The sequence below is a fragment of the Suncus etruscus genome, chromosome 14 (assembly GCF_024139225.1).
Source record: "Suncus etruscus isolate mSunEtr1 chromosome 14, mSunEtr1.pri.cur, whole genome shotgun sequence".
Classification (NCBI taxonomy): Eukaryota; Metazoa; Chordata; class Mammalia; order Eulipotyphla; family Soricidae; genus Suncus; species Suncus etruscus.
In genome coordinates this window covers 30,047,753-30,064,743 of record NC_064861.1, presented here as the reverse complement: position 1 = coordinate 30,064,743, position 16,991 = coordinate 30,047,753, and the positions used below count along the sequence as shown (strand labels likewise).

At 41.4% G+C, this 16,991-nt stretch overlaps 1 non-coding gene across 1 annotated transcript; it reads right to left on the bottom strand.

The window, feature by feature from the left end:
• Positions 1 to 2,218: 2,218 nt before the first annotated feature.
• LOC126029248 (U6 spliceosomal RNA) lies at positions 2,219 to 2,329 on the bottom strand. The gene has a single exon (XR_007502885.1). It is a non-coding gene; the product is annotated as a U6 spliceosomal RNA (small nuclear RNA).
• Between the last annotated feature and the right edge of the window lie 14,662 nt (positions 2,330 to 16,991).

Below are 16,991 nucleotides of genomic sequence, written 5' to 3'. Positions count from 1 at the left end.
TTTGGGGGGGGGGAGGGTGTCAGAAAGTAAAGTTGTCTTCAAAGGATGGCAGGGAAAATCGCAGAAAATGACTCTAAAGACAATTTGAAAAGGCCCTGACAAAGGCAGCTGAAATTTGTTGGATACTGAAACAAATGAGAGAAAGAGATGATGAGACACTGGATAAAGTAAGTCTCTGTGCATTGAAGGGAGAAGGGAAAACTGTAGCTCAGAGCCAAAATGCTAGCTAAGGGATTTAGGATGATGGGATTAGAAAAATCAATATTTGGCAAACAATAATTTAACATAGACAAAATCAATTCTAATCAATGCTAAAAATTTATGGGCAAATATTTGAGTGGTCTTTACAGTCTCGAAAGCTCCCCCCAAAAGGTACTTCTTAGTTACAAAGGAAAACAATAACAAAGAGAAGATATCACCCTAATTACATTGACTCACACTAGCACCACAATTCAACAAGCACCTCATTTGCTATGGAGAACACATGACATCTTGTCAAAACAGAAAACCCAAACCTGTTCAACATGTAAATATCTTCCGAGGACATGACACAAATGATTGACTTCAAAAGCCAGAGGGGAAGTACAGCAGATCGATTGCTTTTCTTGCATGCATCTGACCTGGGTTTGATCCCAGGCACCCCTATGATCTCCAAGGCCTGCCAAGTGATTCCTGAGCACAAAGCAACAAGTCAGCCCTGAGTACTGTTTGGTGTGGCCCCCAAACAAATAAACAAAAAAGACTCACCAATACTCTAAAATGCTATAGCTATAAAAATATTGGACAATCATTCCAGGTGGGAAGAGATTAAAGAGACATGACAATCAAAATTTTTGGATTGCCATGAATTTTTGGATTGGAGAGTGGTCTGGTTTAGATCCGTAATGAGGAGCTGAAACAACTGAATAAATTTGAATAGTTGCATGGGCATAAAATATTAGCATATGTCAATATTAAACATCTCTATTTTGATAACCATACTAAAATAGTGGTTTAACATGTTCTTTTTTTCTTTTTTCTTTTGTTTTTGGACCACACCCAGTGACACTCTGGGGTTACTCCTGGCTCTGTGCTCTGAAATCACACTTGGCAGGCTTGGGAACCATGTGGGATGCCTGGAATCAAACCGGGTAAATGCCTTACCACTGTGCTATCTCTCCAGCCCCAACATGTTTTTTTCTGCCAGGAGTGTAGTCAGTGGTAAAGTGCATGTGTGAATAATACCTTGAGAACAAATCTAGCACCATATAAAAACAACTGAATTTAAAAGTAAGTTATGGGGCTGGAGCAATAGTACAGCAGATAGGGTCTTGTATGTAGCTGATCTAGGTGCAATTCCCAGAAAACAATATGAAGTAAAAAGTAAAAGTAAGCTGTGTTCTTGTTTAATAGGGCTGAAGGGTTTTACTGTTAATCTATAACTTTTTCTCAGAGTGTTCAGCTTTAAAAATATTTCTTTTTCTGCTAATAGAATGATAAAAAAAAAATAGGGGCCAGAGCGATAGCACAGTGGTAGGGCATTTACCTTGTATGTGGCTGACCCAAGATAAACCTCAGTTTGATCCCCGGTGTCCCATATGGTATCCCAAGTTAGGAACGATTTATGAGCACATAGCCAAGAGGAATCCATGAGTGTCACCAGTTGTGGCCCCAAAACAAAACAAAACAAAAAGAAGGATAAAAAATAAATGCAGAAATATGCTAATAGGCAAACTGAATATTCAGAGATACTTATATCTGTTTTGTGTTTGAAATTATTTTTTAAAAAATGTCCCCTTTCCCACAAGGTTTGCACAAGTATAGGCTCTTAAACTGTAAATAGCCTAAAGCAACATACTCTTCTTCACACATGCCTTGGTGTGTGTGAGCATGTTCCTGGTGAGAAGATTTATAAAGGAATGATGAGAAACTGCTTACAGTTGTCTTCCACTCCAGCTTTTAGTACTGAAGATGAGGCAGAAGTAACCAGAGCAGAAGACTGGGGCAGATGCTCAGAAAGCCAGAGTTAGAGAAACTCAGTTCATGGGGGTCAGAGCAATATTACAGGGTGTAGGGTGTTTGCCTTACATGAACCAACCCAGTTTCAATTCCTGCTATGTTGAATGGTTCCCTGAGCTTGAAAGCTCAGAGCCAGGTCTATGCCTTGAGCATCACTGGATGTGACACCCCACCCTCAGTTCATCACCAGCCTTTCAGTTCCTTTGCTTGCAGATTTTTCAAGGAGCTGGCTATAGGCTTCAACCCACTTGCCTATTTTCCTTGTGCAGGGGCCATACCAATCTTCTCTGTATATTTCCAATTTTAGTATATGTGCTGCTGAAGCAAGCACAACCTGCCTATTTTTTTTTTTTTTGTTGTTGTGCCCTCCCCATCATGTCTAGCTTCTCCCCCACCCTTGCCTCTGAGCTGGGCCACCCCACTCCAGCTGTGAGTTAATAAATCTCTGCATGGTCTAGAACTAGAGCTTCTCAAACTTTCTCTACTTGTGTGTGGCATTATTTTTTGCTTGAGAAATTATTATTCAACTCCAAGCCAATAAAATGGGTTACAAAAATCACATATCTACTGATAACAAATTGTAAACCTATTTTAAAACAAAATTTTCATGACTCCCACACTCAAGTTACACCACTCCATATGTGATTTATGATCCAGAGTTTAAGAAGCTAGGTTCTAAAATGGTGGTTCTCAAAGTGTTTCAAAGACCCACGGGGGTCCCTGAAATCCTTTCATGTGGCTGCCATATTTCTGCTTTCCCAGTGACAAATCTTTATTTGAAAGAGCAATTTCATGAATGTCAACATTTCAGACCAGCTGGAATGCAGAAGTAGATATGTGAATCTAGTTGTCTTTACTTAAGCCAAGTATTGAGAAAAATAGCAAAAATATGAAGAAGGCAGGGGCCAGGAAGGTGGCACTAGAGGTAAGGTGTCTACCTTGCAAGCGCTAGCATAGGACGGACCGCGGTTCAATCCCCCGGCGTCCCATATGGTCCCCCCAAGCCAGGGGCAATTTCTGAGCGCATAGCCAGGAGTAACCCCTGAGCGTCAAAGGGGTGTGGCCTAAAAACAAAACAAAACAAATATATATAAAGAAGGTAAAAGTGAGAGATCCAAATTTCAACAACCAGAATTTAAAATGTGCTTGTCCAGATGGCAGTGTTGGGGGTGGGTGAGGAAACCTGGTAGAGGAAGATGTCTCTGGTGATGGAGTTGGTGCTGGAATATAATATGTTTAAAACCCAACTATGAATAGTCATGGTGCTATAATTAAATATATTTTTAGAAAAAAATGTAAAGAAGAGGTCTGGAGAATTAGACAAAATTAGACAAAGAATTAGACAAATTAGAATTAGACAAAGTTTAAGGAGTTTGTCTTGCTTATGGTCAGTTCTGGAGTAATTTCTGAGTATTGCTGGGACCAGTCTAAAACTCAAAAATAAATATTGCTAAAGCAATGCTATTCTGTTTATTTGTCACACTCCGTGGCGCTCAGGGATTACTCCTGGCTCTGCTCAGAAATCACTCCTGGTTGGGTCGAGGAACCATATGAGATGCCGGGATTCAAACCACTGTTCGTCTTAGATTGCCTGCATGTAAAGCAAACACCCTACCTATTGTGCTATTGCTCCAGCAGCCCAAAGCAATGATATTCTTCTGAATAGTTCATTATTTTGAAAATAAATACCCATTTTAATTAAAAACTTATGTTAAATTAAGTGAGTTTATTATGGTCATTTTATTTATATTATAGGCTTTATTACAAATGAAATTGCAATATATTTAAAGTATACAATATGATGGTTTAATGCACATAAACATTGGAAAGGATTTAAGTAAATTAGCTATCAAATAAATTAACTATAAAGTAAATTAACATTTCCATTTATTTCCTAAATATTTTTTTTATTTTAAGGGATGAGAACACTTAAGTTCTACCCTCTTAGGAAATTTCAATAATACAAAACAGCTACCATGTTATATATTAAATTTCCTGACAACATTTTACCAGCCCATTCTTTGTGTGCTTGATTTAACTTTTGAGAATGAGGGAGTTTGGATCATACCAGTAGAGCTCAATACTTTTGGCTCGGTGCAGAATTCAGGAGACCATATATGGTGAAGATGATTAAATCTAGGTCATTATCTTGCAAGAAAATGCCTTAACCCATATAGTCTCTATCCAGCTTCATTTTTTATTGTAGTTTTGGGGGCTATTCCCAGGTGTGTATGCTCAGGGCTTATTCCTGGCTCTGTTCTCAGTCCTCATTCTTGGAAGAATTTCAGGGGATTATATACAAAGCCAGGGATGGAACCCAGGTCAGCTGCATGCAAGGCAAGAACCATAATCTCTGAACTATCATTTCAGCTTTTCTCCAGCTCTTGAAGTTACCCTTTCTTTTAGATTCCAACATATAAGTAATACCATGTAATATTTGTCTTTCTGTGTCAGATTTCTTTCACTAAGTACAATATCTTCTAGACTCATTTACATGAAGACAAATGAGAGGATATTTTTTAAAGTAGAAAAATATCCATATTCATGTACATGTGATACATTTGAATTATTAGTCATCCATTGATGGACACTTAAGTTGTTTCTATACCTTGACTTTTGTAAGTAATGCTGCAGAAAACACAGGAATGCAGCTATTGCTTAGCTATGAGCCCACCATGATTGCAGGATCATAGGGTTTCTGATCCCCTTACAGCATCATTATTTCTTGAGTAAGCTCAGTACTGTTAGCCAGCATGACTACACTAGGACACATTCTTACTAGCTGTGTGAGGGTTTCCATTTTTTTCATATTCTCAGCAGTATTCATCTTTTGACTTTGTGATAACAGGCATCCTAATAGTGGTGAGATAAGCACTCATAGTTTTAATTTGTGTTTATCTGGCAATTAGTCTTATAGGGCATTTATTCATGAATTTGTATATTTTGCTTGGGAAATGTCTCTACTTGTCTTTTTTTATTTTTATTTTTTGATTTTTGGGTCACACCCGGCAGCACTCAGGGGTTACTCCTGGCTCTGTGCTCAGAAATCGCTCCTGGCAAGCTCAGGAGACCACATGGGATGCCGGGATTTGAACCACCAATCTTCCACATGCAAGGCAAACACCTTACTTCCATGCTATCTCTCCGGCACCACTCTACTTGTCTTTAAGTAGGCTTATTTGTTTTGTGTGTGACTATTGAGTTATTTGTATATTTAGGCTATTAACTCCTAAATAGATATGGTGTTTGTAAAGATTTTTCTCTCATTTCTTTTTGTTTGTTTTGTTTTGGGGTCATACTTGGCTGTGCTCGGGACTTACTCCTGGCTTTATACTCAAGAATTACTCCTGTTGGTGCTTGGAGGACCATAGGGGATACAAGGGATCAAACCTGTGCAAGGCAGGCACCTTATTTACTGTACTAACATTCAGGCCCCTTTTTCTCACATTTAGAGGCTGCCTTTTAATTTTGTGGTGCTTTTCTTTGTTGGGCTGCATGGTGATAATTCACTTACTAGTGAGAGACACTTTTGCTCTCCTTATCTCTACAACAGTGACCTATATATAGTGCCTCCCATTAGTAAGTGAATGTTGTGTCCTGGAAGAGAAACATCTCACTCCTACCCACAGTTCATTAGTCATTTCTTTGACTCTGGCCAACTTTGTGGTACAGGACTATGAACCTCAGATGTTCCCAAATGCCCTGAAATATAGGAGAGGGAGGCCCAGATGTCTCATCTCTACCACTTTCTGCTTTGTGTTTCTTTATAGATCATAATACCACCTCACAGTTCTGTGGGAGGTTGGTTTGATTAATGACTCAGCCCACTAGTACATAGGCCCTTTGAGTGGAGAACCTTGTCTTGTGTTGTCACTGATTCATCCTTGGTGCCCAGAACTGAATCTGGCCCATTATATGTTCTCAGTAAATGGAAGTCATGGATGAGGGTGCTGATTCTCCACACACACCCCCATCTCTCAGTCATTTTGGAAGTGTAAATGTGGTCTGCATCTTACAATGCTTCTGCATCCTAAAATTTGACTATATATCTGTCATTTTAGCATTTATTTTTAGCAATATAGAATGTACACAATTATAGATGTTGGAAAGAACAGAGCATCTGTATAGTCTGTGACTGGGAGAGGCACCCATGTTTTAAAATTGTAATACTATAGCCATATTTTGTCCATGATGAAGACCTGGGTACAGCCCATTCATTGAGAAGAACATGGCTAATATGGAAGGTCAGACCCTCTCCATCATCTTTCCTCTTGGCCAATCCTAGCTCCAGGTCAGGCCTAAACTAAAGCTTGTGAGGGTACTCAAGAACAATCCCTAGAAAAAAAAGATAGTCCTTGGGGTTTATACCAAACAGCGAGGGCAGTTATGTGTGCAGCCTTGCCTTCCTGTCATAAAATGCCAGTCTCCTTAGCCTATTCCATTGGATCTTCACAGCTAGGTGACAGTCTTGCTAGCTGTGTGTCACACTCCTTCCTTCCTTCCTTCCTTCCTTCCTTCCTTCCTTCCTTCCTTCCTTCCTTCCTTCCTTCCTTCCTTCCTTCCTTCCTTCCTTCCTTCCTTCCTTCCTTCCTTCCTTCCTTCCTTCCTTCCTTCCTTCCTTCCTTCCTTCCTTCCTTCCTTCCTTTTCTTTTTCCTTTCTTCCTCTTCTTTTTCTTTCTTGCATCTTCCTTTCTTTCTCTATGTTCTTTTTTCCTTTCCAGAAGGGATTTCCTAAGTGGTACTAGTGGGCTTAGGGTCCACTGCTAATGATTCTTGGCCAATTAGCTGGCAGTTCAATGCCTGGGTCCAAAGATTTGATACTGCCCAGGATCTGTAGTGCTAGGGAATACCTGGGCTACCCCAGCAATGTTCAGAAAACCATGTTGTAAGTCAAATCAGGATCTATAAGGCATGTACCTAAATCAGAATACTATCTTCTGTTTTTGTTGTTGTTGTTGTTGTTTTATTTTTTTGGCCACACCTGGTGATGCTCAGGGGTTACTCCTGGCTATGTGCTCAGAAATCACTTCTGGCTTGGGGGACCATATGGGATGCCAGGGGTTTGAACCACTGTTCGTCTTAGGCTAGTGCACACAAGGCTTACCGCTTGAGCCACTGCTCTGCCTCCAGTACACTATCTTTCTGACCCCTGTTTATTTATTTTTCTTTCCTTTATAGGAGCCACACCCATTAGTGCTAGGCATGGGGTTTTATTTTTCTGAGGTTTAAACTCAGGGCTTCATACTTGCTAGGCTCATGCTTCTGTGTAGCTTGCTTCATCAGACAGAGTGTCATTTTTAAGGAAGTACCTGACTTTGGAGACTGGGGAGTCAGTCTCGGTAGTAGTTAGGGGCAGAAGACACTTAGAAGGTTACTGAGTAAAAAGCCTGGAGCTACTCAAGCAATGGTGTGGCCTGGGTGGTCTATTCTAAGAGGCCCTCAGGTGAAACTTGTTTGAGAATTTTTAGAAATTAATTGGATAAGTCGAAAGAACGGCTGAAAACTTGTAAGATGACTCCTAAGAGAGCATTATTCACTCACAGTCATCAAACTCTGGTGCTTTCCAACTCTTAATGTGCTGGTGACTTCCTTTTTCTATTTATGTTTTTTTGTTAGACTATACGTGGTGATGCTCAGTTGTTATTCCTGGTTCTGCACTCAGGTACTATTTATTACTATTTATGCTCAGAGAACTCTATGGGATTCTGGGGATCAAACTTATGCTGGTCATATGCAAGGCAAGAGCCCGATCTACTATATTACTGCTCCAGCCCATGATGACTTTCTTTTTCAAATTCTAGCCTGACATAAGACATTTTTGTCCTATTTCTAGCAAGAATGTGAATAATAAAATGCTAGATTTCTGGACCATATACGTTTACAGAAGCAATGTATAGAATATAATACTTTGATACAAATCATCTTAGGAAATTTGAGATGGTTGAATATAGGTCTTTTTTTTTAATATATCCAACCTTTATTTAAGTGCCATGGTTTCAAATTTGTTCACAAATTTGTTTAGTTATACAATGTACACCACCTTTCACCAGTGCACATTTACTGCGACCAATGTCCCCAGTTCCCTCCCACCCACCTCTCCTCTGCTTGCCTGGGACAGGCATTTTACTTCTCTTTCTCTCTCACTCTTTCCTCTCTCTGTCTTTTTTTTCTCCTTTTTTTTATACTGTGGTTTGCACTATTGCTAATGAAGGGGTACCATGTATATCACTTCATCCCCTTTCAACACAGTTCTTGTCCAGAGTGATGAGTTCCAATTATCATTGTCACAGTTCATTGTCACACTGTTCACTACTCTTAATGCATTCACCACTCTTTGTGGCAAGCCTCTACCATACCCCAAACTTTTTTTTTCGGTTTTTGGGTCACACCTCGAAGCACTCATGGGTTACTCCTTGCTCTGAGTTCAGAAATTGCTCCTGGCAGGCATGGGGGACCATATGAGATGCCAGGATTTAAACCACTATCTGTCCTAAATTGGCTCTGTGCAAGGCAAACACCCTGTCACTGTGCTCTCTCTCTGCTCCCTCCCAATTTTAAGTTCATTTAAAATATCAATTTTCAAATAAATGGTCCTTTAGAAATGAATATACATGTTCTTATTTTATATACTTAATAATTTCTGTTTCTGGAATGTAAGAAACAGATGTTTGGTCAACTTTTTCTGATTTATTTGCACACTACCAGGATTAGAGATGAAGACTTTTCTGCTCCTAGGGAAAATGCTGGGAGGTGCCAGGAAGATATTCACATAGCATAGATAGTTCATTTCAGTTCTGGCTTTCTTGAGAAAACAAATAGCATCAGTAGCTACCTTCTAGAAAAATGACTGAGTCTTAGAGTGTTTGGTTAGTGAAGTTTCAAATCACTAAGTCAAAACATTTACTACTTTTTTAAAAACTCACTTATTTAAAATAACATCTTTATTTAAACACTGTGATCACAAACCTGACTGTAGTTGGGTTTCAGTCACACTAAAAAAGACAACAACCCCCTTCACCATTGCAACATTCCCACCACCAATGCCCCCATCTCCCTACTCCCACACCCCCTGTCTGTATACTATACAGGCATTCTCTTTCTTTCACTAACATTGCCTTGGTAGTTGCTAGTGTATTGTTTCTCTAATACCTTGAGGTGAGCTTTATATCGTGAGCTGGTCCTTCCAGTCCTCATCTCTGGGCATTATTACAGTAATGTCTTCTATTTTTCTTAAAAGCCATGAGTAAGTGAGACTATTCTGTGTGTGTGTCTCTCCCTTTGACTTATTTCACTCAGCATAATAGTTTCTATGTCCATCCATGTATGGGAAAATCTCATTACTTCATCTCTTCTGATGGCTGCATAATATTCCATTGTGTACATGTACCACAGTTTCTTTAGCCATCCATCTGTTGAAGGGCATCTTGGCTGTTTCCAGAGCCTGGCTATTGTAAATAGTGCTGTGATGAATATAGTGTGAGGAAGGGATTTTTGTATTGCACTTTTGTCTTCTGAAAATATATCCCTAGGAGTGGTATAGCTGGATCATATGGAAGTTCAATTTCCAGGTTTTTGAGGAATCTTCAAATTTTTTCTATGAGGGCTGGACTAGACAACATTCTCACCAGCAATGAATGAGAATTCCTTTCTCCCCACATCCCTACCAGCAGTTTTTGTTCTTGTTCTTTATGATGTGTGTCAGTCTCTGTGGTGTGAGATGATATTTTATCATTTTGATTTGCATCTCCCTGATAATTAGTGATATGGAACATTTTTCCATGTGCCTTTTGGCCATTGTATTTCTTCTTTGAGAAATTATCTGTTCATTTCTTCTTCCCATTTTTTGATGGGGTTAGATGTTTTGTTGTTGTTGTTGTTGTTGTTGTTAAGTTCTGTCAGTAACTTGTATATCTTAGATATTAGTCCCTTGTCTGAGGGGTAATGGGTGAGTAGTTTCTCCCATTCTGTGGATGGCTTTTGCATCCTAGGCACTATTTTCTTTGAGGTGCAGAAGCTTCTCAGTTTAATATATTCCCAACTGTTTATCTCTGCTTCCACTTGTTTGGAGAGTGCTGTTTCCACCTTAAAGATGCCTTATGTCATGGAGTCTTTTACCTATATATTGTTCAATATACCTTATGGTTTCAGGTCTGATATCAATGTCCTTAATTCATTTGGATTTGACCTTTGTGCAGGATGTTAGGTAGAGGTCTGAGTTCGCTTTTTAACAAGCAGCTGGCCAGTTGCCCCAACACCACTTATTAGAGAGGCTTTCCTTGCTCCATTTTGCATTTCTTGCCACTTTATCAAAGATTAATTGATTGCATGTCTGGGGGAATATTCTCTGAGTACTCAAGTCTATTCGAATGATCTGAAGGTCTGTCTTTATTCCAATACCATGCTGTTTTAATCACTATAGATTTGTAATACAATTTAAAGTTGAGAAAAGTGATGCCTCCCATACTCCTTTTTACCAAGGGTTGCTCTAGCTATTCGTGGGTGTTTATTATTCCAAATGAATTTCAGGAGTGTTTGATCCACCTCTTTGAAGAATGTCATGGGTATTTTTAGAGGTATTGCATGAAATCTGTACAATGCTTTGGGGAGTATTGCCATTTTAATGATGTTAATCCTGCCAATCCATGAGCAAGGCATATGTCTCCATTTCTTCATGTTCTCTTTTATTTCTTGAAGCAGGGTTTTGTAGTTTTCTTTGTATAGGTCCTTAACTTCTTAAGTTGACTCCAAGATATTTGAGTTTGTGTGGCACTAATGTAAATGGGGTTGTTTTTAATGTCCATTGTTTTTCTATCATTATTGGTGTCTAAAAAGGCCATTGATTTATTTTTGTTAATTTTGTAACCTACAACTTTGCTTTATGAATCTATTGTTTCTATAAGCTTTTTGGTAGAGTCATTAGGATTTTCTAGATATATTATCATGTCATCTGCAAACAGTAAGAGCTTAACTTCTTCCTTTCCTATCTGGATGCCCTTGATATCTTTTTTCTTGCCTAATTGCTATGGCAAGAACTTCCAGCACTATGTTGAATAGGAGTGGTGAGAGAGGGCAGCCTTGTCTTTACCAGATTTTAGAGAAAGGCTTTTAGTTTATCTCCATTGAGAATAATATTTGCTATTGGTTTTGGGTAGATGGCCTTGACTATATTGAGAAAAGCTCCTTCTATTTCCATCTTGATGAGAGTTTTTATCAAGAATGGGTGTTGGACCTTATTGAATGCTTTCTCTGCATTTATTGATATGATTATTGTTTTTTTATTTTTCTTTTTGTAGATATGGTGCATTATGTTGATAGATTTATGTATGTTAAACCATTCTTGCATTTCTGGAATAAATCCTACTTGGTTGTGGTGTATGATCTTCTTGATGAAGCATTGGATCCTATTTTCCATCTAAACACACTTGACAATAATTACTGAAACAACTGCAGGATAGCAAAAGATCCTCTTCATTTGATCTGGGAAGAGAGAAGGTCTGGAATAGTGCATCTTGCTGGAGATCTGAGATGTACAGAAAGTATACCAGCTTTAACAATCAGGTGAGTTCTAGAAAGTAAGTACCCTGGTACTTACATCACACACCACTTCAAATGAAAGTGAATTTAAATGTCAGGGTCAAAGTTCAAAATGAACCCAAACATCAATTTTCTAAGGTTATTAGAAGAAATCATCAAGCCAGTATTTATAATACATTTAAGCAATCCAGCATCTCCACACCTGGCTATACTATAAAAGAATTGAAAGCATGATCTCAGCAAATAACTCAACATGCTAGAGCACATGCTGGGTATGCATGAGGCCTAGAGTTTGATTGATAGTACTACACAGGCCCCGCTCCATCCAGGTAGCTGGTGGTCCCTAGCACTGCTGGGCCCAAGTAGCACCTCACTAGCTAGGCCCAACATTTAGCTATCAGGCCTGAGTACATTTGGATTTACCATTGTTAGGAATAGTCCCAGATTTCAGAGCATGTACCTCCATCACCCAAATATAAGAGAATTCAAATATTTAGAGATCTTTGTAAATCCATTTTCATAGCTGAAATATTCATAATAGCAAAATAGTGAAAGCAACACAAATGTTAATGGATGTATGGCCAAACATAATGTAAAATTTTACAATGAAATAACTTTCAGCTTTAGAAGAGAAGCTGTAACACATGGCATAATGTGGATGGACCTTGAAGACAGGTACATGAAATAAGCCAGACAACAAGACAACAGAGACAACAAGAGATAACAAGACAATACAAGACAATAAAACAATAAGTCAAACAACAAGACAACTCTGTGGCATCACTTATATGAGGCACCTAACAATATAGAATAGAGATACTAGGGTCTGAGGGAAAGGGGCATCAAGGGAGTTGCTAATGAGAGGGGACAGAGATTCCCTTTGAGAAGATGCAAAAGTTCTGGAAAGTACTTTTGGTTCTTTAAATGGTAGAGATGACTGCTCAGCACTATGAATCATTTCATGTCTCTGGACCTTCACAAAACATCAATTATACCTTATGTTTAAACATGTACATATTTTTATAGGGGTCACCCCCTGCAATATTCAGTGTCATGGGTGAGTCAGTACTCTGGCTCAGCAAGGGAGTGCTAGGGCTACCAGGGCCATGGCCAGTGGTGCCAAGGGCCATGAGACACCAGGAATACAAATCCAGGCCTCTAGTAGGCAGGCATGCACTCTAATTAGATCCAGTTATGAATATATTTTTTAATTATTAATAAAGGTTTCATTTAATCAGCATGAGATATAGTTACAAAGTTGCTTGGGACTGAGTTTCAGTCATATAATGTTTCTACACCTTCCAATGTTCCAATCCATCCTTTCACCGGTGTACATTTCCTAACACCAATGTCCTCAGTTATGGATATTTTATCATAATAAAATAAAACAGCCAGCCAGAGTATGTCCTTATAGTTCTCATTTGGTGGCAGTTATAGATGTATATATATCTATGTATGTAAATATATTTATATAAGTAGGGCTGAGGTTCCTGGTGAGATAGCACAGAAATTAGGAGTATGCAAGGCACATATGTGCTGGATTCTAGGTCTAGCCATTCCTGCCATCCAGCTATCCCTACCGTTTCCCAGCCTCCAGAGCTTCTGAGCACCACCAGGGTGACCCTGGAACACACCGGAACACTGCTGCAGTGGTCTGCAGGCAACAAAGGGCCTGATCAGCATCACATCTGGAGTCCAAGTATTCAACGGGTCTAGTTGGTGCCACATCACCAGGATGAGTCCCCTGGTCCCTTTACAATTTCTTCCGATATTGTTTTCCACCCCCACCCCCAAATAGGACTAAGCACTGAAGGGGCCTTCTGGGGTGGGGTCCTTGGGCCTATGCTCAGGAGCTACCTAGGTCACCTGGAGGTTTTGACAGCAGGAACTCAAGAAAGTATGTTTCTGGAAGGTGGGGATTCTTTCTACAGAAAGAATCTTAGCCAAAATTGCCAGTTCCTGGAATATGCACCAGGGCCAGGAGGAACAAATATAGGGAAACAATGCCACGGGGGGGGGGGGGTAGGGGGTCATTCAAAAGTGTCCTGATCCTCAGGATCAGCCTTCTCACCATACCTTCTGTCAGGCTAACAGGCAGGCTACCCTTTCTGCCAGGAAGCCCCAATCATGCATAAGCCTGGGTAAAGGAAAGGTCTTTGTCATTCTCCAAGTAGGGAAGATGCAGGTTCTTTAAGAAGGTTATAAGCTTCTTTAAGAAGTTACACAGACAGGACCCTGAAAGGCAGAGTGACCACAATAATTATCAGGACAGAAGGAGTCTTATCACATAACAATTTTCTCACCATGTAAGGGCTGGGGGCAGGCCCTCTCCCAGCCATAGGGACTCATGTCTTCATTATTTTTCCAAACAAGTCAGTAGAAAATTGAGGTTTTGGATCAATTTGCAGATTAATAACACAGGAAGTGATATATATATATACACAGATTATATATACACACACACACATATATATATAGGGAGAGAGAGAGAAGACACAGACATTCTCATTTTTAATAAGAACCTACAGTAGACATATTGAGAAAAAAAAAAAAAGAAAAAAGCAGAATAACCTTTCTGACAGAACGACTCTCTCTCCGTGCAACCCCACAGCCCAGCAACTCCTGGATTAATCTTTCTTTCTTTCTTTTCTATTTTTTTTTTCTTTTTCTGCTCAATGGATTGTGGTCAAGGCCATTGTAACGTGAGCAGTGCCTCGGAGGGGATTGGCCAAGGGGGCTGCGCGGGGCCCCTTTCACAGAGGGCTAATTGCGTTTCAGACCACCAGTATTCGGGAGCTACAGATGTCTGCCTTCATTTGCCTAGGCAGCACAATTGGACCCATCTGTTGCATTTATTCCGCAGGCTCCCCTGCCCGCCCCCCACCCCTCATCCCCATCCCCTCCCTTCCCTTGTCTGCTGGGCCTAAATTGAAAACTCATCAAAATGTAATCCAAGAGCAGTTTGGCTGCCTGCGAGCTGCTGAGAAGGGGCTCGGTGGGAATAAAGGCCCCCTGCCACTTTACACACGGGCCAGAGCCTGGGGAGCCAGGTCACAGGCAGCCCGAGGGGGAAAGTGAGAAGTTAGCCGGCAGATGGGCTGCTCCACGCGGCCCTAGAACCTGATGCCTCCGAAAAGGGGCCCTAGCAACCGGCCAGCCAGGCCAGAGGACGCCACTGCCCCTGAGGTGGCGACCCCACCTCGTGAGCCTCGCCCCTGGCCCAGGATGCTTCTATTTCAAACAGGGTTGGGGCCAGGGCTCCAGCACTCTCTGACCCCCATCTGCCCTCTGGAACTCAAAGGGATATCCAAGGCGGACAGAGCAAGGACCTCTCACAGGAGCTGGGGAATGTGGCCCCATTGGGAAGACAGCCTCGAGCATGCCCAGGTCCTCATGCTTCCATCTTTCCTTCCTCTGCTCTCTCCATAGTCACTCAGGCCCTGTTCTGCACCCACTTTCACCCAAGTTGGGGGTGGGGGTGAGGGTGGAGTATGTTCCCAGGCTGGTCTCTGACCTCTGGGTTTGTCATCAGTTCAAGTCCCACTGAGTATTTTGGGGGTCCCCTTTTTGACTATGAGCTAGGCTGTACTCAGAATACATCAACTGGGGGCTGCATCAGCCCCATCTGTCTGCAAATGACTTCTGGGAGGAAGGGGGAAGGCTGGGGAGAGGGAATGCAAACATATCAGAAGTACTTCAGAATGTTCATTGTCGGGTACAGCTGTGAACATGGTGCTGACGCCTCACTTTTACTATGAATTTCAATAAAAATAAACAAACAAATAAAGTAAGGAGGAGCCAGGGTTGTAGTTGATCAGTAGAGCACTTAGTACTTGCCTTGCATACATGAAACTTGGGTTTCAATTCCCAGCACAGCAAGGTAAAATAAAATCAAAATTACTATTACTCTAAGTACATATTCGTTAGGAATCTAGAATATTCACATAACCAAGTAAAAGTTTCACAAACTGATACTTCCACTTCATGTAACAGCTCTGCTGGTTTCTGTCCTATCTTTCTTTCTGCTCTTCAAGTATAGATCATTGGGGTCCACTGTGCTGCTTTCATAACCCACCAAAGCAGCCAATCTCACAACTCAAAGGCATCAGAACTCACCACGGGTTGTGTGAAATACAGAGCCCTGGGCCCATTTCTGAGTAGGGTGTGGGGAAGTGGTCAGCAGCACTGGGGCTCACTTCAGGTTATATTTTTTTGTTTGTTTTTGTTTTTTTGGGCCACACCCATTAGATGCTCAGGGGTTACTCCTGGCTAAGCGCTCAGAAATTGCCCCTGGCTTGGGGGGACCATATGGGACGCTTAGCTAGCGCTTGCAAAGCAGACACCTTACCTCTAGTGCCACCTCGCCGGCCCCTCCAGGTTATATTTTTAAAAAACAAAAAATTCCTTTCCAAAAAAAAAATCCCTTTCCTTTAAGAGGATTCAGTGACATCTTATAAAGAATTGCTTCTCACTCTCAGCTCCCTTTGGTGGTCTTGAGCTTACAGTTTGATCCATACAAGCAGCTCAGGTGGGGCTTCCCAAAGTGAACCCTTTGCCCTGCCACCTCCCACCACATCCTAATTAAATCTCCCCCAGGGAGAATGTGGATGTCAGGTCTGGCCTGGCTGGCTTTTAATTGAAGTGTTAATTTGTAGCAGGAGAGAGTGAGGGTCCTGCAATGGAGCTTCATTTGCTGCCATCCTAAGCTGATTAGCCTTGAGGGAGCAGGGAGGGGGTCACAAGTCACCAGAATCAGGCCTTGGAGCTGCCTTTGCTGAGAGGAGGGCCAGTTAGGGCCAAAGCTTTCTTGCACCTGCCTCATCCTACCCCCACCCCACCCCACCCCACCCCCGCCCAGCAGCCATCAGGCAAACACCTGCTCCAATGGGCCTCCAAGACACGCTCTTTCCTGAGCCCATCTCTAGACAGAGAGGAACCTTATCTGGTGACTCTTATGCTCCCATGTCACTCTACAGAATGAACCATCAGCTGCTCAGCTTGATTGATGTTCAAGTTCCCCCTAGGGGCACCTCCCAGTACCCCCTCTAATCCTAACAGGTCCTTAGGACTCCATGCCCATGTCCTGTCCATTCTTAAAGGGTCCGACACTTACTCTGGATAGCTTCTATTCTGTCAGGTTGCTAGGACCAGAGATGGACAGGGATGGTCTCAAGCAGAATGAAATTGTATGGGAGAGAGAGAGAGAGACAGAATTGAAAGGTGATACTAGTCTGATACTAGAAAACTGCTTAGTCAGTCAGAACTTAGGAAGCAGAGGCAGTCCTTCTGCATCCCCTTCTCTTGCCCCTCCCTTTCTCTCTGTCCCACCCTGGCCATCTGTCCCTCCATACTGGTGTGAATGTGGTTCATTGGTTGTGGGCCCTGGAAGCAGGGAGCCTATCCTGGCCATTCACCAGCTAGTGGTTAAGTGCCTTCACTTTTCTATATGCACAATTTAT